We start from the raw sequence: 24,342 nt of genomic DNA, 5'->3' as shown, positions 1-24,342 counted from the left end.
AGGTCTATATGAACGCAAATCATTATGAAAACGCCTAGCATACAGGAGAAGCAGAGCATTCCAAAAGCCACAAGAGAAAGGAATCAAATTACATATGGGGAAAACCAATTAGGATCCCTGATTTCTGAACTGAGACCCTGAAATCTACAAGATCCTGCAACAATATAAACCAAGCTCTGAAAGAAATGGATGCCAACCAAGAATCATACCCAACAAAATTAAATTTTGATTAGCAATTAGATTTCAATTCAGATGTTATTTTATGACAAAATAAAAACCTTCTATCATACACAAAATTAAAAGAATTTACAACGAGAAACCTGCACTACAGAACATCCTTGGCAAAATATTCCATGAGGAGGAAATAAACAACAATAAAAAATCAGAAAAGGGTAGTATCACTCTAAAGGAAAAACCTATCAAAGAGAAACTGACTTAGTTAAATACCAAAAATAAACAAAAATAACTGGGAATACAAATGTCATCTCAATAATAACCCTGAAAGTTTAGTTCCAACTCAGCAATCAATAGACAGGCAGATTGGATTTAAAAAGACCAACAATATGCAGCCTCCAAGACACTCATATCGTAGGAAAAGACACCAACAGACTGAATGTGACAGGTTGGAAAAAAATATATCACTCAGGCTGGGGCTGGGGCTCAGTGGTAAAGCACTGGCCTAGCACATGTGAGACCCTGTATTCGATCCTCAGCACCACATAAAACTAAATAATAAAGGTATTATGTTCATATACAAAAAAATAAATATTAAAACACATACTACCACTCACATGAAATGTGCAGGCAAGCAGGGGTTTAGATTCTTATATCAAATAATGTGGACTTCAAGTGAAAGTTAATCAAAAGGGATAAAGAAGGACACTACATACTGCCTAAAGGAACCATACACCAACAAGACAGAACAATTGTAAATATACACACCCCCAAAACAATGGAGCATCTACGTTCAAACAGACTCTTCTCAAGTTTAATGGCCAAGTAGACCACAAGACAATAATTCTGGGTGACTTTAACACACCTCTTTCACCACTGGATTGATCTTCCAAACAATATCTAGACAGAAAGTATAGAAGTCAATAATACAATCAATAACTTATATTTAACTGACATACATAGACTATTTCATCCTTCAACAGGCGAAGACACTTTCTTCTCAGCAGCAAATGGATCCTTCTCTAAAATAGAGTTGTTTTTTGGCATGACATATGGTCTAAGCAATACAGAAAAGTAAAGATACTACCCTGCATTCTATCAGATCATAATGAATGAAATTAGAAATCAATGATAAAAAATAGAGCTTCTCCTATACCTGGAGACTAAATAATATGCTAGTGAATGAACAATGGGTTGTAGAAAACATCAAAGAGGAGATTTAAAAATTCTTAGAGGTGAATGAGGACACAGATACAACAAATCAAAATATCTGGGACACTATGAAGGCATTACTAACAGGAAAGTTCATTGCTTGGATTTAATTCCTTAAAAAAAGAAAAAGTCAAATAAATGACCTAAAATTACATCTCAAAGCCCTAGGAAAAACAATTAATTAACACCTAAAGCAGTAAAGGACAGAAAATATTTAAAATCAGAATTGAAATCAATGAAATTGGAACAAAAGAAGCAAATAAAAAGTGACAAAGTGACTGGGAATGGAACCACCATTTGACCCAGCTATCCCACTCCCTGGTCTATAACCAAAGGACTTAAAAACAGCATACTACAGGGACACAGTCACAATGTTTTTAGCAGCACAATTCACAAGAGTTAAACTGTGGAGCCAACATAGATGCACTTCATTGGATGAATGGATAAAGAAAACGTGGCATTTGTACACAATAGAATATTATTCAGCAATAAAAGAAAATAAAATCATGGCATATGCAGGTAAATGGATGGCTTTGGAGAAGATAATTCTAAGTGAAGTTAGCCAAACACAAAATAACAAATGCTGAATGTTTTCTCTGATATAAGGAGGCTGACTTATAGTGGGATAGGGAGGTGGAGCATGGGAGGAATAGATGAATTCTATTTAGGGCAGAGGGGTGGGAAGAATGGGAAGGGGAAAGGGATTAGCAAGGATGGTGGAATATAATAGACATCATTATCCAAAATACACATATGAACACACGAATTGATGTCAACCTACTTTATATACAGAGATATGAAAAATTGTGCTATATACGTGTAATAAGAATTGTAATATATTCTGGTACCATATATTTTTATTTTTTTTAATTTTTCAAAATGAAAAGTTGGCTCTTTGAAAAACAAATACATTTGATAAAACCTTATCCATCCTACTGTAGAGAAGGAGAAAAATACTCCAAATACTAAATCCATGATAAAAAAAGGAAATATCACCATGAACACTAGAGAAATACAGAAGATAATTAGAAATTATTTTGAAAATTTGTACTGCAATAAAACAGAAAATATTGAAGTCATCAACAAATGTCTAGAATCATGTGACTTTCACAAACTGAGTAAGTTAAACAGATCATTTTCAAGCAATGAAATAGAGGACACCATCAAAGCCTACCATCCAAAAATAAATAATTAAATAAATCTCAGGACTCAATGGATGCAAGACCTTCAAAGAAGAACTAACACCAATACTCCTCAAATTATTCCATGAAATATAAAAAGAGGGAGCACTTTCAAACTCACTCTATAAGGCCAATATCTCCTTCATTCTAAAATCAAACATAGAAAAGAAATTGTACTTCAGACAAATACCTCTAAAAACCAGAAGCAAAAAATATGAATAAAATTCTGGCAAATCAAATACAAAAACATATCTAAAAGATGGTTCATCATGATGAAGTGGGATTCATCCCAGGAATGCAAGGTTGGTTCAACATACAGATATCAATAAATGTAATTCATCACATCAGTAGATTTAAACATAAGAACCTTATAATCATCTCAACAAATGCAGAAAAAGCATTTGACAAAATACAGCACCCCTTCATGTTCAAAACACTAGAAAAACTAGGGATAACACGAACTTATTTCAACATTTTAAAGGCTATCTATGCCACGCCTCAGGCCAATATCACTCTAAATGGAGAAAAACTGAAGACATTCCCTCTAACATCGGAAACAAGACAGGGATGCCCTCTCTCACACTTCTATTCAATATAGTTCTTGAAACATTGGCCAGAGCAATTAGACAGATGAAAGAAATTAAACGAATAAGTATAGGAAAAGAAGAACTTAAACTAGCACTATTTGCTGATGATATGATTCTGTACCTAGAAGACTCAAAAAACTCCACTAGAAAACTTCAAAACTAGAATTCCACAAAGTGGCAGGATATAAAATCAACACCTATAAATCAAATGCATTTCTGTATATCAGTGACAAATCCTCTGAGAGAGAAATGAGGAAAACTACCCCATTCACAATATCCTCAATAGAAAAAAAAGATACTTGGGAATCAAGAAGAGGTGAAGGATCTACGCAATGAAAACTATGAAACACTAGAGAAATCAAAGACCTTAGAAGATGGAAAGATTTAACTTTATCTTGAATAGGCAGAATTAATATTATCAAAATAACCCTACTACCAAAAGCACTCTACAGATTTAATGCAATTCTGATCAAACTCCCAATGGCATTCCTCATAGAAATAGAAAAGCAATCATGAAATTTATCTGGAAAAATAAGAGACCCAGAATAGCTAAAGCAATCCTTAGCAGGAAAAGGGAGGGAGGTGGCATTGCTATACCAGAAGTAAACTATATTACAGAGCCACAGTAACAAAAACAGCATGGTACTGGCATCAAAACAGGCTGGTAGACCAATAGTACAGAATAGAGGACACAGAGACCAACCCACAGAACCACAATTATCTTATATTAGACAAAGGTGCTAATTATATGCACTGGGAAAACGATAGCATCTTAAACAAATGGTACTGGAAAAACTGGAAATCCATAGGCAGCAAAATAAAATTGAATCCCTCTCTCTCACCATGCATAAAAGTTAACTCAAAATGGATCAAGGATCTAGGAATTAAACCAGAGACTCTCCAAATAGAAGAAAAAGTAGGCCTTATCTCCATCATGTCGGATTAGGCTACAGCTTCCTTAAAAACACTCCTATAGCACAGGAATTGAAACCAAGTATCAACACATGGGATGGATTGAAACTAAAGATTTTTATCAAAAAAAACCAATAGAATAGAGAGCCTACTTTCTGTGAGCAAATTTATACCCTACTTACAACAGATAGAGCACTAATATCTAGGATATATAAAGAACTCAAACGTCTTAACACCAAAATAAATAATCCAATCTATAAATGGGCCAAGAACCTGAAAAGACACTTCTGAGAAGAGGATATACAATCAATCAACAATTATATGAAAAAATGTTCATCATCTCTAGCAAGCAGAGTAATTCAAATTAAAACCACTCTAAGATACCATCTCACTTCAGTCAGAAGGGCAGCTATTATGAAGACAAACAACAATAAATGTTGGTGAGGATGTGAGGAAAAGGTACACTCATACACTTCTGGTGGGACTGCAAATTGGCGCAGCCAATTTGGAAATCAGTATGGAGATTCCTTGGAAATCTTGGAATGGAACCACCATTTGACCCAACTATTTCTCTTCTCGGACTATACCAAGAAACAAAAACAGCACACTACAGGGACACAACCAGGTCAATGTTTATAGCAGCACAATTCACAATAGCTAAACTATGGAGTCAACCTAGATGCCCTTCAGTGGATTACTGGATAAAAAACATGTGGCTTATATACACAATGAAATATTATCCATCATTAAAAAAGAACAAAATCATGGCACTTGCATGTAAATGGATGGAGTTGGAGAAGTTAATGCTAAGTGAAGTCAGCCAATCACCCCCCAAAAAAATGCTGAATGTTTTATCTGATATAATGAGGCTGAATCATAGTGGGTTAGGGAGGGGGAGCATGGGAGGAATAGATGAATTCAAAATAGGGCAGAGGGTGGAAGGGAAAGGGAAGGCACAGGGGATTAGCAAGGATGATGGAATGTGATGGATATCTTTATACAAAGTTCATGTATGAAGACATGAATTGAATGTCAACATACCTTATATACAAAGAGAGATGAAAAATTGTGATATATGTGTATTAAGAGTTGTAATGCAAAAAAGTACATGTATAATGGCATAAATTGATGTGAACATACTTATATACAGAAATATGAAAAATTGTGCTCCATGTGAAATAAGAATTGTAATGCATTCCACTGTCTTCATGTATTTAAAAAAATAATAAAAACCATAAAAAATCATGATCTAAAAAACACCTAGAAAAAAGAAAGAAAGAAAGAGAAAGCAAAAAAGAAAGAAAGAAAGAAATTAACTAATTGAGATAGGATGCATTTGGTGCTACATACCTGATATATCCAGTGGTTTGGAGGCTGAGGCAGGGGGATCAAAATTGTGAAGTTTACCCTAGCAACCGAGTAAAATCCTGCCTAAATTTAAAAATAAATAGGCAGTAACAATTATAAAAAAAATTAAGAAAAAATTAAATTTTTTAAATAAAAAATTTAAAAGTACTGAGGATAGTGTTCAGTAATAGGACACCCTGGTTCCAATCCCCAGTTTCACAAAAGGAAAAAAAGAACGAAAAAAATCCTTTTCAAAGTTACAAAAAAAATATTTTAATATTTATACATTGTATATATGAAAACAAAAATTCTATTCCTCAAATGACTCTATTAAAGAGAACAAGGAGAAGTGACAGATGAAAGAAACCAATTGCCTCACCTTAAACGAAACTCTTCTAAGAAAGGAGAACAGAGACTACAAAAGAAACGCAGACAACAGCCATGAACAGCCCCTTTAAATAGCAGGTATCTAAATGTCCCTTCATCACAAAGCAGTCAACGTCTTTAGAAAGGAGGGGCTGTACCATAAAGTCACATTCAACGCAAATGGAGACAGTGTTGAAGAACATGTGGGATTATCATGAAGGTCCACAGAAACAGATGTGGACCCTACAGCACCTGTTCATATGGGGACACAACACACTCCACCAGAGCCGAGACCCGGGGTCTGGTGAAAGAGGATGTCAATTTGGGAATAAATATAAACTATGGAAAATAACCATTTATGAAAGTCAGCCACATTTTGTTTGCCATATTGCATACAGTTTGACAAATACTATGAAACACTGTGTCAGTTCTATATAGCTGTCACATAAATGTCACATTTCATATATAATCATACTTAAATAGTACATCTGCAGAATTTGAAAAAATACCAATACAGATTAGCACAAAACAGACTGAATTACATGTCCTGGGTATAGATGATAGGACTCCTCATTATAAAGAGGACAGATTCCCTCAGGTTCATCTATGACAACACCCCATCAAAATTTCACCATGATTTCCTTTTCATTGAAGAAGGGACCAAACCAAATAGTTTGAAAATTCTCCTGGAAGGTTGAATTCATATGAAATTACCCAAGAATTCTAAAATGTAAGAGCAAAAGCAGGAGCTATCATTACCAGGCAATAATGCATATTATAAAATTATCATATTGCTATAATTTGAGGACCAAGAAATCCACAAAGTAGAAATTTCATAGATTACTCCATATGTATGTAAATGTCAATTTTATTATGAAGTGCAATGAAAAGGCCTAGCTAAATGCAACCATCTCCAGCAGAGGATTTGATGTGAATGAACAAGGCAACTCAACGTGAAGGGTGGTGTGGGAACTGGAGGCGCAGAGCACTCATAGGGCTTGGGTCCAGAACTTGTGTGGTACTGGATTACACTCCAGCATCCCAAAGAAGAGCATATTGAGTAGGTTTATGTTTTAAAATTATACCAGAATAGGAGGCTCCTGGATTCCCTTCACACATGGATAGACCAAATAAACACCTACTTCTGTTTTGTGTCCCTTTTAAATAAAGTTATAATGGACTGAGAAACCTATGCATTCGACCACTCAGAAAATCTCTACCATCCAAAGGGCAGGCAAAGTTGGGGGACACGTGGGCATTAGTCATGCCTTGAGCAATGTGCCACATAATTGGGACAGAATACCAAAATCCAGTGTCACCCAGAGTAGAGGAAAACTGATTGGCATCACAAATGGAGCACATGGGACACGAAATGACTTGTAGCTGGAAACAGAATTTGGTGCTCATAGAAGAAAGAGCTGGATATACACAAGTATCAGGATGAGAGAAAGGGGGTGATTTTCGATGGCTGTGGAGGGTCATGAGCTTTATTCATGGGACAATGGCAGAAGGGGAGTGAGATCAAGGGTCCCAGTTTATCCCTAGAAGGGATTTGCAACATGATCTGCAAACTGTGTTGCTAACAGTTGAGCTCCTCCCTAGCCAGTACCTGAGGGTAGACAGGACAAATGCATTCTCCCCAACAGCCGTGCCCTAGCCCTCTCCCCCCTACCTCAATAATAACTCCAGTCCTGACCAGTTCTTTCTGGAAGAAGGATGTCCAGGCACTCAGGGTCCCAATATTTTTCCCATTCCATGGACTCCATCCTAACCCACCAAGCTTTGGGAGCAGTGGCAACTGTGCATGTGCATATCTCAGAAAGGAGGGGCTTCACATTAGTGTGCAAGCACTTCCCTGGACTATGATCCCCCCTCCCAGAAGTGAAGCAAAAGCTGTCAAAAGCACAGATCCTTGTTTCTTTCTAGAATAGGCTCACATCACCTTCTTGCAGTGAGCACAGGCAGCCTGGGTTCTAACCAATTGCATCAGGAATTCAGCCCCCAGCCAAGTAGGACAGCTTCTCAGTCTGAGTGCAGCTGTGGGAAAGGCTCCTATCAAACAGTCAAAGGAACCAGTCCTCCAATGACATGGATATGGTGAAAGAGACCTGCTCACATGGGGCTAGAATATAAGCTCATTGCAGCCATTTTTGAAAACAGCATGGAGTTCTTTAAAAGCTAACAAAACAACAACAACTCTGGATGCATTCCCAGAGGAACTTGAACCAGTGTGTTAATATATGGCTGCATGCCCATCACTGTTCCAGGATCCACAGGAGCCAGGATGAGGGAACTTCTGAAGTGGCTCTGGCTAAGGAGACTCCTCCCAGCTGCAGGGCCATCACCTACTCCCCTGAGAAACTACTTTCCTTAAATGCACCTTGGTCAACAGGTGTCTGATATGTACCAGACGCTCAGGAGACCTCAGATGTTCCAGGTGTGGCATCCTCATGTCAGGCAGAGCCAAAACAGGACCAGGAAAATATCACAGAGGGCATGAGACCCCTAGGACATGCAGTCCACAGGGGGGACACTCAGCCCAAAACATTCTGAAAAGGTGTCTGGCCTGGCAGAGGAAGGGAGAATACACATGCACAAATACACACACACAAACACACACACACACACACACACAGACACACACATACACACACACGCATACACTTTTCAAATGTCAAGTGGTTTTTGGTGTACTTGTGAAACATGTGAAATGTACATGTGAAATGCTCATATACAGAAAACAAAACCTTTGCTTCTTATTTTATTACATTGGGGAGGAAAAACTGTCACTGGAAATGGGAACAGGGGACTGGAATTTGAGGAATTCATTGATACATGTGTACAGGTTTCATCTGGGAGATGGGGTTGTGGATCTGACACTTTGCTTCCCTTACATTTAGAACATTCAGGGGGACCCAGGCAGGAGGGCCACACCTGTAATCCCAGACATTCAGGAGGCTGAGGCCCAAGTTCAAGCCCAGACTCAGCCTCTCTCAAGATAAATGATAAAAAGTATGAGGGATGTATCTTTGTGGGGAAGGACCTCTGCGTCCAATCCACTATGCTCCCCATGCCCCCCCCCAAAAAGAAAGAAAACCTCAGGAGGGAGAAATCCCTGAGACCCTGCAGATCCCAGCCGGCTTGGGTAGGAAAAGGGCCCACAGAGTGTTCATTCTCATGGTCCCAACACTCTGAAATCCAGCACAGAAGAGACTTGAGCTGCCAATTTGTACAGGAGATGCCCATGTGTTTAATAATGAGAATAAAAGAATCCAACATCTTTAGAAACCAGAGAAATGTAAACTAAAACCCTATCAGAGAGAAAATGAAATAGTATCAATGAAGATAGGAAACCATAGAATTCTAATAAACTTAAGGAGTTTAAGTGCTTCTTAACTATTTGTGGAAACTGTTTTGCCATTAAAGACACTTGATAATCCCCAACCGGAGTGCACTTACATCAGTTCACAGGATAATATATTAATAAAAATGTGATATTCAGATTAAAAAATGGTATAAAATACCATGGGTAAGTTTTACATGGTGCCATATGCCTGTAGTATTATGTATAACTCTGATGCACTAATAAACAATCCAGCATGCTTTACTCTTAATGGAAGCATTCAGTCCTAAAATTCATCTACAAAGTTAAATATATGTAAACTTAGCCAAGAAACTTTTGAGTTATATGAACAAAAAATTATAAGAGCAAAAAAAATTGCTATTACCCAACATGTGCATTGGGAAGCTGTACTGATACAATTGTCATCCAGGAATCACGACGTCAACAGTGTCCACCCACGAACCCATGTGGAAGTGAAAATCATATACTTAATTGCAACGGAAAAGTCATTATCAATTAAACCATAACAAGGCCAATCTCAGCAACTTAGCTAGACCAGAGGGCAGAATAAAAACTAAAAACTACCGGGGACATGGCTGAGTGGTAAAGCACCCTTCTGTTAACTACAAAACAAACAAACAAACAAAAACAATAAAACAAACTCCACAAAACTAGCTCAGGAATAAGCGAGGTCCCTGTACACCTCAGCTCCTCTCCTGCAGGAAAATGGTGTTTGGGGATTTGATTTTTTATTATTATTTTTTTTTATTTTGGGGTACCGGGCATTGAACTCATTGGTCCTCGACCACTGAGCTCCATACCAAGCCCTATTTTGCATTTTATTTAGAGGCAGGGTCACACTGAGTCTCTAAGTGCCTCGCCAACTTGAAGAGGTTGGCCTGGACCTCCCAATCCTCCAGCATAACCCGCCCTCCCCCAGCCTCTGGGATGACAGTTGTGGGCCATCTTTGGGCTTGGAAATCAGATTCTCCCAGTGGTCCCACCTGTCAATCACCACAGCCCAGGAAGACGCCAGGTGGCTGCGCTCAATTGCCACATAGGACCTGACCAGGGGCTGTGGTTGCCCCCCAAGGGATGGGGAGGCCGCGAGGGGTCTCCACCATTGTCACGCTTCCCACCCGGCTGGCCAGGGGGACTGAGGGGCGCTGTCCCAAATGGGCTCAGGCCTGTGTACGCAGAAAGTGGCCTGAGTCAGGGTCAGCCAGCTCAGGTTCTCACTACAGCCTGTCCTGCCAGACAGCCTCCTTGCCCCTCCTCCCTCCTGAGCCTTCCATTCCAGGCACCAGATGCCACTGCACACTCACCATCTCCTGGTGCCCAGCAACCAAGCCTGCTCTGGAGAGCTTCAGCCTCTGCATGGCAGGGCCACCCGGGATCCCGGGCATGAAGCGAAGCCTGGAGTCCAACTGCAGGAGTCCTGGAACCGCGGACTCCAGAGAAATAAATCCCAAACCGCGCGCAGAGGCTTGCCCCCTGCTCACTGGCTGCGCTCAGGATTGGACAGCGCTCAGCACCGGGGCTTCTGATTAGACAGGGCGTCAGTCAGTCTCCCCTCTCCCCACCCCCCCACCTCCAGCCCAGTGACAGCGGGCTGATATCTGCTCCAGGCAAGGAGGATGCCAGAATGGCAGGGTTTGGGTGCAGCTTTTTTCTTTTTTTTTCTTTTCCTTTTGAGGTCTGGGCATTGGGTTAGGGTCAGGGAAGTTCTGTTGGGTTTTGATGTTAGGAAGTTGAAGTCATTTCTTGAATGTTTCATCACCTGGACCTCCTCCTATAATAAGACCACCCAAAGCTACTTCGGGAAGCTGACTTGTCCTCTGTTTATATGTGCAAAATTCTCCAAGTAGAACTGGTCTTTCGCCCAGTAGGAACTGCGCAGTGCGTCATGGCCAGCGCTTGTGGAGGCTCACTGGGGGCCTGGCAGGTGCCCTGGAGGAGTTTACCACCCAATTGGCAGCGTGAGAGCTCATGTTCCTCCAGCTGAGTTGAATCTATCTGGATCCCATTTTGAGGATGGAGAATGCCTAAGGCGATCAACACAGAAGAGACCCTCAGAGAACACACCTGGGTAAACCCCAGCTGCACCTGGGCTCCTGCACTCTCTGGCGAACTGGGGGTTGAATTCAGAGGCCTCAACCTCTGAGCCCCTTCCCCAGTCCTAGCTTGAAGTTTATTTAGAGAGAGGGTCTCCCTGAGTTGCTTAGCACCTTGCTTTGGCTGAGGCTGGCTTTGAATCTGCCATCCCTCTGCCTGAGCCTCCCTAGCCGCTGGAATGACAGGCGTGTGACACTATTTTTTTTTTTTTTACCTCCGATGGCCACAGGATAACAGCCTTACACAGATCAAGGCCACCCTGGTTCCTGACAGTCCCCTAGATCCCAGGAAATGGGATCCTGCCTCCTCCTAAAACCAGAGACACCCTGCCCAGGTGCACATCCTTAGTATCAGCTGAATACTCTGCATTTTACAAGAAAAAAGAAACAACAAAAAAGACAGACCCTACCTGCTTGTCTTGATGCAAACAAAGTCAATGTGTTTCCAAAGACAGCTCTGGTCTTGTCCCCCCAATTCAGTGGTGCAAAAAGTCACATAAAACAGAGAAGACTTCTCGTTAAGAGGGGCTCAAGGGTCTCTCTCTTTAAGGAAAAACAATTTGGGTTTGATTGGGAGTCCAGGAAAGACAACTCCAGGTTTTCCTAATTTGGTAAATAATTCCATAGACTCCAATGCACCTGGCTCCTCTCTGCCTTTGTTAACCATAGAGGCCTCGAGATTACCTGCCCCCAGGGACCCCTGCACCTGCAGATGAATGGGGGGGTCCTATCTTCTCCATGCAGCGCCCTTAACCTCCACCTTCTCACAGACTCCAACACCTTTGGCAGCATCCAATAGGGGAGAGGTTTAGTAAATTCTGGAATGTACCTAAAGACATTTCCTTATCTGGCTAAGATGCTATCAAGTTGGATCCATGGTCCTTTTAAGTACTTTTTTTATCTTTTTCTGTTTTATTCATCCTTTTTCGTTATACATGAACATAAAGTCAATTTGATAAAATTATCCAAACATAAAATATACCTATATATCGTATTCTCCTTAGTACCCCATTCGTGTGGGTGTGCATGATGGACCGATTCACTTAGGTATTTTCATATATTTAAATAGGAACATTATGGTTGATTCTGCTACTGACTTTCCTGTTCTTATCTCCCCTACCTTCCTGTTGTTCCCCTTTGTCTAATCTACTGAACTTCTCTTTGTGCCACCCCCCCATTCCTTGTGATGTAGATATCACATATCAGGGAAAACATGTGACTTTTGGATTGGGGAAATTGCCTTATTTTACTTTAGAATGATAATCCCCACATCCATTCATTTACTGGCCAATGTTATGAAGTCATTCTTTTTTAAAGCTGAGTAATATTCCACAATGTATGTATACCACAATTCCTTTATATACTCATCTGTTGATGGGCATTTATGCTGGCTCCATAGCTTAGCTATTGTGAGTTGTGCTATCATAAACATTGATGTGGCTGTGTCCCTGTAGTATGCTGATTTTATCCTCTTTATGCTGAGGAGTGGGATGACTGAGTCAGACTGTGGTTCCAGTCTGAGTTTCTTAAGGAATTTCCAACCTGCTTTCCAGAGGGGTTGCACCAACGTGTAGTTTCTATAACAAGGTGTGCGCATTCCCTGTGCCCCACATCCACACAAATTTATTGTTACAGTATTCTTGAAAATTGCCATTCTGACTGGAGTGAAAGAGAAGCTCAGTGCAGTTTTAATTTCCATTTCCCTAATTGCTAGATACATTGCCTTTTCAGTATTTATTTTTTAAAATATTTTTTCTAGTTGGAGTTGAATCCAATACCTTTATTCTATCCATTTACTTTTCTGTGGTGTTGAAGATGGAACCCAGGGCCTCACACGTGCTAGGCAAGTGCTCAATGGCTGAGCCCCAGCACCAGTCCTCATCTTCAGTATTTTTACTTTTGCTTCACAGTAACAGCAGCCCAGGTATTTGGGGGACCAGTTTTGCTGCATTTGTGAAATGGGAACATTTCCAAGGCACATGCCCAGGATTCCAGGGATCAGCAGTACCCGGTTGACTGGCCTATGATGAGAAGATTATGTGGGTGAGAAGAAGGAAAGAGTCGGGGACACCTTGGGACCAGAACCCCTCCTTCCCCCATAAGGGATATTATTCTTCCTGTTAGTTTTCTTAAGCAAAATTAAAAATTTTTCTAAGGTACCAGTGCCAGTAGATATAGGTCCCTGGATGGAGCTCAGATTTGCCTTGAGAGGCAAGGAAAAGTGAATAACCAACCCAGTGGTTCAATAACCAACAAGCTAGACCTTGGGCTCCTTGGGGGCAAAATACTGGGTTTTACCCAATAATTAACAATCCAACAGCACCTGACACCCAATTAACAGGGAATGGATAATTGGATCAGTGGATGTGGGGGTCTGTGGATGACCAGTTGCAGGAGCTTGCCTCTGGGTGCATTCCTTGCATCTGGGAGGTTTTTCAACACCAATGAGATAAACAAATTGGCAAGAAAACTGGGGAAACCCTCTGCAATATTCTAGCCAGGAAAATTCATGAGCACTTTAAAAGCATCTTAATGTTCACACTGGGTCAAATGTGCCTCAATCCGAATGAAACCATTTGAAAAGAGCTGGCAACATGAAAAGTTTCTGAAATCTGCTGGTTTGTGGATCACTGCAAATCCATATGAGTCCATGGCTAAATACATAAGTAAAAATAGAAATCCAATAATGAGCATTTTCTTAAGACTTCTGTCCTGAAAACACTGCCCTATGTGCTTTGATAACTAAATGATCATTTAATCATTCCTCTAGCAATATTTGAGGTCCATAAAGAACTGTGGAACACGTCTGGTTGGGACAGCAAAGCTGGGATACCAAGAAGAAAGTTACTCTGAACCTCAGAGGAAAAGATTCATATATCACCAAAACGCAGGAATGCCCACAAAATATTTGAAATTAAACACAAGGGACTGGGGTTTGGGATCAGTGACAGAGCACCTGCCTAGCACCTGTGAGGCACTGGGTTCAATCCTCAGCACCACATTAAATAGAAATATATGAAATAAAGATATACTGTCCAAATAAGAACTATTTTTAAAAATAAAGATCAGATTTATATTAAAAAAAAGCAACTCCCTGCAATGCAGCATTTCTCCTAGACAAGATTCCTGTACCCCCAAATACGAGCATGATGTGAGCAAGGTTAGAAAAATGGGTGAGAAATTACAGAAGCCTGCTCTGGCCCCATCTCTAGTCTAGCCCCACTTAAATGTCCCTCTCCAAATAGCAACACGTCAGACCACGTATTTGCTGTCTCTCTCTTTAGGGCTTTCTCACATTTTTTTCCTTTCTTTCTTCTTCTGGTGCTGGGGATTGAACCTGGGACCTTGTGCATGCAGGGCAAGCACTCTACCTACTTCACTGAATTCCCGGCTTCTCACGTTCTTTCCTGAATGTGTATCTGCTTTTCTAAATAGGTGTATCCATGCGCCTGACAAATAAAGTTGTTTTCTGCCATGAAAACCAAGGAACCTACTTTTTCTGAGCTGATGTCTCTCTCTCTCTCCCTGGAGTCCATTCCCATTACACAACCTCACACAGCCAGAGTCAGACTTGAGCTTTGGAATTGTGTGGGGTTTTTTTAATGATTGGGGTGCGATATCACATATATCACTGGAGGATGATAACCAGCAGCTATGCAATTTTTTAATAAGCAAAGGACATGGTTCGGTAGCACATGTCTGTAAGGCCAGGCATTTCAGAGGCTGCTTCAGGAGGATCTCAAGTATGAGGCCACAGTTGGCCTGTTAGCAAGAACCTGCCTCAAAATAAAATATTCAAAGTTCTGATATTGGGTGAGTCTTCATGAACAATGAAGGGTCAGAATTCCTGTTTCAACAGTCTCCAAGGGTCAGAATTCCTGTTTCCACAGTCTCCCTTTAGGATGTTGTGTGTAGGTGTGTGACTGTTACCTTCCAACAGGACCTAGAGCGGTTGCTGGTGTCTACCTGTATTAATAAATAGATCAAATGAAGTGAGTAAATAAGTAAAGCAATCAAAGATCTGACACTATAGCTGGTTGTGATCCCAGGGACATGGAGGTTATGTTGTGTTTCTTGGATCTTGTGTTCTTGCAAGAGAGGATTTTAGATAAAACATAAAATGTAATCAAAATAGAGCAAAGCTCATTGGCCCAGAAATCACTATCAAGAAATGGGGAGGAAAACAGTGAGGCTTCTCTGACATGTCAAGGCCTCACACCCCTTTAATTCTGAAGTTTATGGGAGATGCTGTGGGTTATTCCAGAATTCTGCCCATGGACCAATTCCTACTCTTAACTGGCAGTAGGATGACATTGTGTTTGTAGGTTCCTACTCCACATGGTCTTGTCCAGAGACACCAAAGCAAAACCCGTGTGTGTGTGTGTGTGTGTGTGTGTGTGTGTGTGTGTGTGTGTGTTTGTGAATTTTACTATAGTAAAAATTTTATTATGGCAGCTATTATGAAAACAAACAACAGCAAGTGTTGGCAAGGATGTGAGGAAGAAGCACACTCATACACTGCTGGTGGGACTGCGAATTGGTGCAGCCAATATGGAAAGCAGTATGAAGATACCTTGGAAATCTGAGAATGGAACCACCATTTTACACAGCTATCCTGTGAAGCCAACCTAGATGCCCTTCAGTGGATGAATGGATAAAAAAAATTGCATTATATATACACAATGGAATTTTTCAGCAATAAAAGAATAAAATCATGTGTGTGGGGGAGATTATTGTCGTGTTCTCTTGGTTTCTGACTTTTAGGGAATAGAGTTGTTCTGAGATTCTCACCAGTATCTTTGCCTTTGTCAAAGGGTTATTGCAACTTACTTCTGTTTTTTGCTGTCTAACTTTTGTGGTTTTCCAATATGAGGTATGAGGTTGAAGTGGATTTTAAGTAGACATTTTTAATGTAGGCGTTCACGAATTACTATTAGAAGCAACAGATGTGCTCAGAACAGTAAAAAAATTTAATATCATCAGTTATTTATGTGCATAAGAAAGTAAGTAGCAAACATAAAATTAAAGACAGTTCTAATGACCATAATATCAAAAGCAAAATACTTGGGAATTTTTCAAGAAATATGAACACTTGAACATTTAACATGGCTTGTTTTTAGAAAATATACCATTATCCCTAAGCCACCTTCTTTTTTGTGGTGACTTTAAATCATTGAAAAAAGATAGGAATTAAAAACTTTGCCCTGTGATCCTGAGGACAGGACTTAGGTATGGTCTAGCAGTGAGCTCTATCATCATCCAATTTTTATTTTTCTTTGAGATATGGTCTTGCCACGATAGTGAGGCTAGACTCAAAGTTGTGACCCTCAAGGCTCGACTTCCAGGGCACCAGGGGTTACATACATGTGCCATCACAACCCTGGTAGGGATTTGCTTTTTTGTTATTTTTTAGTTGTAGTGGACAGAGTAACTTATTTTATATATTTATTTTTATGTGGTGCTGAGGATTGAACCCATTGCCTCACATGTGCTAGGCAGATGCTCTAACCTTGACCCCAGACCAAGTTATTGAATCCTTGACTTTAATATTATAGGTTGGCTCAGGATAATATCTAGGTTTGCAAACGTGAATAATGTTCCCATTTTGTGAGTAGAAGGGAGAGGCCACAATGAGAGAAAATGTCTATCCTCATCCTTGGAAGAGGAACATCAATTGTGGATTCACCTGCAACTTAGTATTTGAGGATTGCCCAGATCTTAAAAATATAAGCAAAACAGACATGAGGTCAAGGGTCGGAGGAAGGGGGACTAGGTATTTCAAATTCTGAGGCATCAGACTGAGAAAAACAATGCTAAGGTAGCTGGGTATGGAGAATAGGGTCCCTCACATTTAACTGTAGCATCAGGATCCCAGAAGATATATAAGAAAACAAACCATTTACTGGGTACATTTTAAAAAGATGATCATGGGTAGGACTTGGTCAGAAGTCATCATTATCACACCCCACCCTCACGCCCACACACATTACTTCCCTTTTACCTCTTCCCCACTTTAGCAGTCAAGTCAACATCCACTTCTCAAGGTGCATCCTTGCATGAAGAGAAAGGACTGAGCCACAGCACCTTGGGGATCACAATGGGCAGATCTTTGCCTAGCTTATGGCAGAAACTAGCAAAGGAATGGCACAGTTCAGAAACATCTCTGTCTCTTTTCTCTCACAAACAAATAACTAGAGATTTCAATTATAAATTTATGGATGAAGCAAACTTGGGAGTATTGGGACAAATATTTGGAACACAGAAAATATAAATGTTCAGCAGCCTTAATGTCTTATTTCTTTTTTATCTTTTGTTTTGTTTTTAATGCTGCGGATTGAGCCCAGGGGCACTCAACCTCTCAGCAACATTCCTGATCTTTTGTTGTAATTTAGTTATAGACAGGGTTTCACTGACTTGCTTAGTCCCTCCCTAAGTTGTTGAGGCTGGTTTTGTATCAGGCTCCAGAGACACTGGAATTACAGTCATGCACCACCACACCTGGCTAAGGTTTTATTTTATTATTTGCACAAGAGCAGTTTTTCATGTAATATAACCTACTGAATGCTCTCAAAATATTGCACTTTGTGAAAGACTCAAAGAGATAGCTTATTAACTTTATATTAACAAACTTAAAGAATATGATTTTTCTTATGCCTTGGCTTCTTTTCATTTGATAAAATCAGGTTAGGACATAGTTTTCTTGTTTCTTTATTCTCTTTTTTTTGGGGGGGGGGTATACTAGGGATAAGTCCCAGTATCACTCAATCACAAAGCTACTTATCCAGTCATGTTTAACTTTTTTTTTAGAAACAGGGTCTCACTGAGCTGTATAGGTCCCTATTAATTTGCTGAGTATGTCTTTGAACTCGTGGATTTCCTGCCTCAGCCTCCCAAGCCATTGGGATTACAGGTATGTGCCCCCACTCCCAATTTCTTCATTCTTTTGTAGTTGTTGCTTTCATTGTTACATAAATTCAAGTTGAATAACAGTATGTTTAACAATACAGATATAGAGAAAAGCAAATGATGTAGGTAAGCAATTGAACATATCCACCAGAAAGTATATTATATATTCACCATGGTGTATTACTCAGCCATCAATACAAACTCCTCTAATGGTCTGCAAAATAGATGAAATTGGATGATGTCATGCTAAGTGAAGACATGCACAATAGTGTCACATCTCATATGTTAACTAATATAATATCATGTGCAAGTACAATAGTGATGAGTATGGCTAAAGAGTGTGTGGGCTCATCAAGGGCAGAAGAGGGTGTTTGGATATTATGAATACATGTATTTGCGTATATATAAACAACACACTGAATCCCATAACTATGTGAAATTGCTATGTGATGATAAAACCCATTATATCTCATAATTATCCAATTCTACACTAAAAACAAAATCCTGCTGTCTTTTGGAATTCCAGTATATGATGTGATATTATTGATGATGCTCCCTGATAACAACCAGGCTCTCCCTACACATCCATTTTATTTTCTTCCAGGCTCTGAACATAGAGTATACAATGTATTTCTGCAACTGGAATCATCTCACTTATCCTAAAGTCCTCCAGCTTATCTGTGTTATTGGAGAATATTCTTTTGTTTCTGGGGTATCGACCCAGGGTTGCCTTACCAGTGACAGAGATACACCATCATTATCTTATTCAGTTTTAAGACAGAATGTGGAAGATCTCTGCAGGTGTCTGTGAGTGTGCTTCCAGAAGGCTGAGTCAGGAAGCCTGGGGAATACCTGTAATGAACATATATATTGGTGTTCAATAGATTTGATTTGGAAAAAAGCAAGAGAAGCAGTCACCTGCTTATGCTCCAAGCTTCTTGAAGTCCCCTTTGTGGACTTGCACCATTGGCTCTACTATGGTCTTTTTTAAAAATTTTATTTGTTTTAATTAGTTATCCATGACAGTAGAATGCATTTATATACTTTGATATATCATACATAGATGGGATATAATTTCTCATTTTTCTGAGTATACATATTGTAGAATCACATGAGTCATACAGTCACATACATACATAAAGTACTAATGTCTGTTTCATTCTCTTTCTTATCCCCACATCCCCTGCCTTCCCCTCCTTTCACTTTGCTCTAACTAATGTAAGTTAATGCTATTCATGTTTTCTTTTGCATTACAATTCTTAATACACATATAAATCACAATTTTGTATCTTTTTTATGTAACATATGTTGACACCCAATTCAAGTCTTCATACATGTACTTTGGATGATGTTGTCCATTACATTCTACCATCCTTGCTAATCCCCGTCCCCTTCCCTTTTCCTCCCACCCCTCTGCCCTATCTAGAATTCATCTATTCCTCCTATGCTCCCCCTGTGTACTCCACTATGAGTCAGCCCCCTTATGTCAGGGAAATATTCAGCATCTGTTTTTAGAGGGGGGGTATTGGTAACTTCATTAATCATTATCTTCTCCAACTCCATCCATTTACATGCAAATGCCACGATTTTATTCTTTTATTGCTGAGTAAAATTTCTTTGTGTATATATGCAACATTTTTTATCTATTTATCCCCTGAAGGGATTCTGTGTTGGCTCCATAGTTTAGCTATTGTGAGTTATGGTGCCATAAACATTGATCTGGCTGTGTCCCTGTGTCCTCACCAACACTTATTGTTGTTTGTTTTCATAATTGCTGCCATTCTGATGGAGTTAGGTGAAATCTTCGAGTAGTTTTGATTTGCAAGGATGTCCAAATGTTTCCTTTTCTGCATATCCTTTGCAGTATGTGTTACCTACCAACATTTTGAGGATTGAGTCCACAAGCCTGTGGTTATATCTCATTGTGATATAACCTGAAATCATAAAAATTCCAGAAGAAAATGAGAATTTTTTTTTTTGCCATTGGTGTTGGCAATGGTTTTAGATAGAATATGCAGACTGGGCAAGGAAAAACAGCTGAGACTATGTAGTGAGCCGTTTCTGTGTACTGTGGCCGCCATTACAAGATGGCGCTGATAAGCGCCGTGGCCTGTGATAAACAACTCCTTATTTTGGGAGAGTCGGCACGTAGCTGTAAAACACCCTATGAGAAAGATCCACTTGGCAGTTGTGCATTGGGGCTTTATCTGCTTTATTAGGGCTGGGGCACGTAGCAGGAGTAGTAGTAGTAGGAGTAGCAGTAGAAGTAGTAGTAGGAGTAGCAGTAGAAGTAGCAGTAGGAGTAGTAGTAGAGAGAAATAAGCTAAAAGACATGTCTAAACAAGGCCTGAATAAACTGCTGAAGGAAGAATCCTGTGTCGTGTTTCCTTTGCTGGCGAGGGGACGCAGCAGACTATATAAAGCTAAAAATGCTTCTATACAGCAAAGGAATCAATCAATGAAATGTAAAAGTAGACTGGGTTAAAGAAAACTGTTTCTAGCCCCATGTCTGAAAAAGCGCAACATCCAAAATATAAGAAACTTACACAACTCACCAAAATTTAATATAAACCCCTCAGAACCTAATTTAAATATGGTAAACTACTTAGATTCTGCCCTAAAAATTAAACAAGTGTGTAAAGACATATGAAAGTTAATCAAGATCACATATTAGGCTACATAAACTGATAATTTAGCTTTTCTGTTTTATTTATCTCACAGGATTATGGGTGCACACTCTCCATCCTTCATGGGGCATCTTGAGATCAATTAGCAAAATGCCAGGTTTTCATTTTCCCACATTATGCTTCCTCATTATTCCATCTTAATTGCCAAGAAAATCTCAAGTCTGGAAAACAACAAAATATAGATAAATTGCTAGATAATCATCAACTTTGAAAATTACTTCAGAAATCAATAAATGCATTAGTAGACCCAGATGTGATAAAATATAAAATAGAGGTACAAATCAACATTTAACTTTACAGCTGCTCATAATAATACTTGCAGTTATGCTGATTTGGAAGCACATGCCACTAGTCTTCAGTACCTCAAGGCCCCAGCAGGAGTAGGATTTAGGCTAAGAAATTTGAGGCCAATCTGGCAACCGCTCTAAAAATTAACACACCAAAAAAAAAAAAACAGTAATAACATTTTTAAAAAGGTGCCTTCACAGGTGATTTCTACGAAACGTGTAATAAGGAATCAGTAACAATAATTCATGATCACATGTAAATGTAGAAGAAGAAAATTGACTAATTCTTTCTGTAAGGCCAGAAATACCAGCTAACACAGCATAAGAATAGAAATTGCAGACCATCTTCCTATAGATGTTGACCCAGATATTGAAAACCCCTAACAAACTAAGAACAACAACAAAAAGTATTATTGGACTTCATGACCATGAGGGACATTGTCATATGGTAAGTTTCCAAAAATCATTTTGATAGAGAAAAGCTTTTGGCAAATCACTTACCAAATTACTGTAAAACCTATAGCCAATTATGACCAGGGAAAAATTCTTTTTCAATCCACTTAAGGGCAGCTATGAAATGTTTTCATACTTAATGGTGTGAACTGAAGCATTTATCAATTTATTTTTAGAAAAAGAAAAAAAAAGTCTGCTTTTCTAACTTCTAAACATTGTTTGAGAATATTAAATGGGATTTTATACATCAAAAATCAAATAGCATATGATGATGATACTATTATTTCTATAATATTTCTAAGCAATATCCATGAACTAATGAAACATAAGAATTAGTTCAATAATTTCATGGGTAAATGGTCAACATTAAATCATTTAAATTATATACAGTATCAATGAGCAGTGTTAAAATTGAGGCAAAATCCATTCACAAATATAGGGAAAATAATCTAAATGAAAGTATTATCAAAATAACTGTTCACTGCAAAGTAAAAAGTAAAGGTGAAAGTAAAATGCAAAAAAGATCATGGAAACAAAATGGGGAAACTGTTAATATTCAATGAATAAAAGTTTTATTTTGGGTTTTAAGGGTCGATAGGCTTCCTCCAGACTAGCGAGTGGGGTGGGGCCAGGCTTCCTCCTCAGGTCTGGCCGGGCATGATGCCGGGTTTCCACCTGAGATCTGATATGTATTCTATATATTTGAGTTAAGTTATTAATTGAGTTATTGAGTTCTATATGGTGATATAGTTTAATGACTAAGTGCCCTGGGTTCAATTTGTGGTACAAAGGAAAAGAGGAGCGTTTTAAAATTGCCTTGTGTCAACAACAAAAACAAATGTGAAATTTAAAACCAAAAACTGCATTGTATCACTTTTCTGTGACACATGGAATCTGCATTAATTCATTTTAAACACATGAATGTTACACAATCCAAGTTTTCTAACACTCAATAAATGGCATGTTTTAATCATGCGGGTCTCCAGGCCATTGGATGAATTTAAAGTCAGTGTAGCTGAGGAATCTGCAGTTATACAAACTGGAGTGTGCAGGTGCCATGAATTTGCAGTAACAGTCAAGAACTCATGGATGGATTGTTTATTGCCTTGAAACTGTTGGAAAATTGTTTTCTGATGGTAAATTTATATATCAGTATTGGGAAAAACTTAGACCCTTTCCTGATAGTATGCTTCAAAGAAAGGGACACAATTTAATGCAATAATGAGGAGAACTAATCTTCATACAGGTAGTGGCCAGGAGAAAGCACAGTCTGGTCATTTTGCTAGCTCCAGTTTTCAACCACAATCATCACTGAATGATGTGCATCAATTATATATGGTTAAAATTGTGTAAATGTACCATGGTAGTGTTGTGAAGAAATATCTATTGTAATGTCCATGCTAAGGACCATTGTTGTTAGGAAGCATCCTGGAGAATGGGAATGATTCATAGCCCCAGAGGTGCTTCTCTGCGGGCACAAGTGCATGGAGTACTACATATAGGTCATAGGTTAAGGGCGTCTGAGTGGCAGGCCACCCCCTATGCTAGGCGTGTGGGTGGCAAACTGCTTACCCCATCGGCACAACACTGGGCACGAGGCCATGTGTTGCAGTCCCACTCTTTTATTGTTCACTTAAAGGACAGTTAGCAGACATTGCATTGGTGGCTGTCTATATTTTGCTTAGTCACTGCCTGAGTACATATACATGGTAACTGCACAATAAAATCAGGCCTGCTTCCTGAGTAGTCTCTGGAGGACTTAATTAGAGACTCCACAGCCATACTCTCCTCTACTCTGTTCTGTGGACATCCTCAGGGATGAGAGAGCCCAAGCACTTCTTTGAAGACCCCAAGCTCTCATTACTGGGAAATCCACACGATCTTGTAGGAGGGTCCATTTTCCCTGACTGATATTGCGATGGAAGAGTCAAGTTCTGATTTCAGCTTTCCTGCTTTATCTTACTCTGTGTGTCTTGGGGTGACATTTATTTGTGCATGCTAATGACATAAAAAAATTGAATTTTGGAAAAAAATCTGAAAGTCACCAGGGCAGGATGGATTTCAAGTGTACAGAATGTTCCTCTAAGCAAAATTAAATTTACACATTTCCGTTATTAGATATTGCAAAATGTTTTAGTGATTAAAACAGAATGGACTAATACATAAAAATATTCTTCCAAATTCTTGTGAATTATATTCACAAGCCTATAATTTGCCACCATGAATTGGAACTTACCAGCACATTTATTTGATTTTCTAAAAGACTTAATGTACTTCCTTTTGATCACGGTACCTTTTTTGACATTTACCAACTGAAAGTTCTTAACCATGTGAGATTCCATTGTATAAAATGAGGTTTTGAACATAGAACCTCATTTCCCTCTAAAGATTTCAAAATGTACAATTACTCAAACAATAATTGTCCTATGAGTTATGACGATGACCAAAGCAAGATTATCAATCAAAATATTAAAACTTATTAATTCCTTGGTAATAAGTATACAAATTTGTAGTGTTTTAAATCTCTACATGACATACCATATGTAAGTTATGTCCCATGAAGTTATTAAATTGAAAAATGAAGAAGTAAAACTGACATTCCCTATAAGAAAAATTGACTCATTTTAGCAGGATCTCAAAGAAGCAAACATCTTTAGAAGACAATATCCTCATTACACCATACAGAACATGGTCCTCTGCGCTCCAACAGTTCTAATGAGCCCAGAGGACCATGTTTGGTATGGTGCAATGAGGATATTGTCTTCTAAAGATG

General features: G+C 39.1%; 1 pseudogene; it reads right to left on the bottom strand.

Moving 5' to 3' along the window:
• Positions 1–10,964: 10,964 nt before the first annotated feature.
• LOC144250567 (uncharacterized) overlaps positions 10,965–24,342 on the bottom strand; it is a 30,077-nt pseudogene continuing 16,699 nt past the window's right edge.

This window comes from Urocitellus parryii, chromosome 16 (genome assembly GCF_045843805.1).
Source record: "Urocitellus parryii isolate mUroPar1 chromosome 16, mUroPar1.hap1, whole genome shotgun sequence".
Classification (NCBI taxonomy): Eukaryota; Metazoa; Chordata; class Mammalia; order Rodentia; family Sciuridae; genus Urocitellus; species Urocitellus parryii.
The sequence above is the reverse complement of the archived record's forward strand: the minus strand, read 5'-3'. Positions and strand labels throughout refer to the sequence as shown.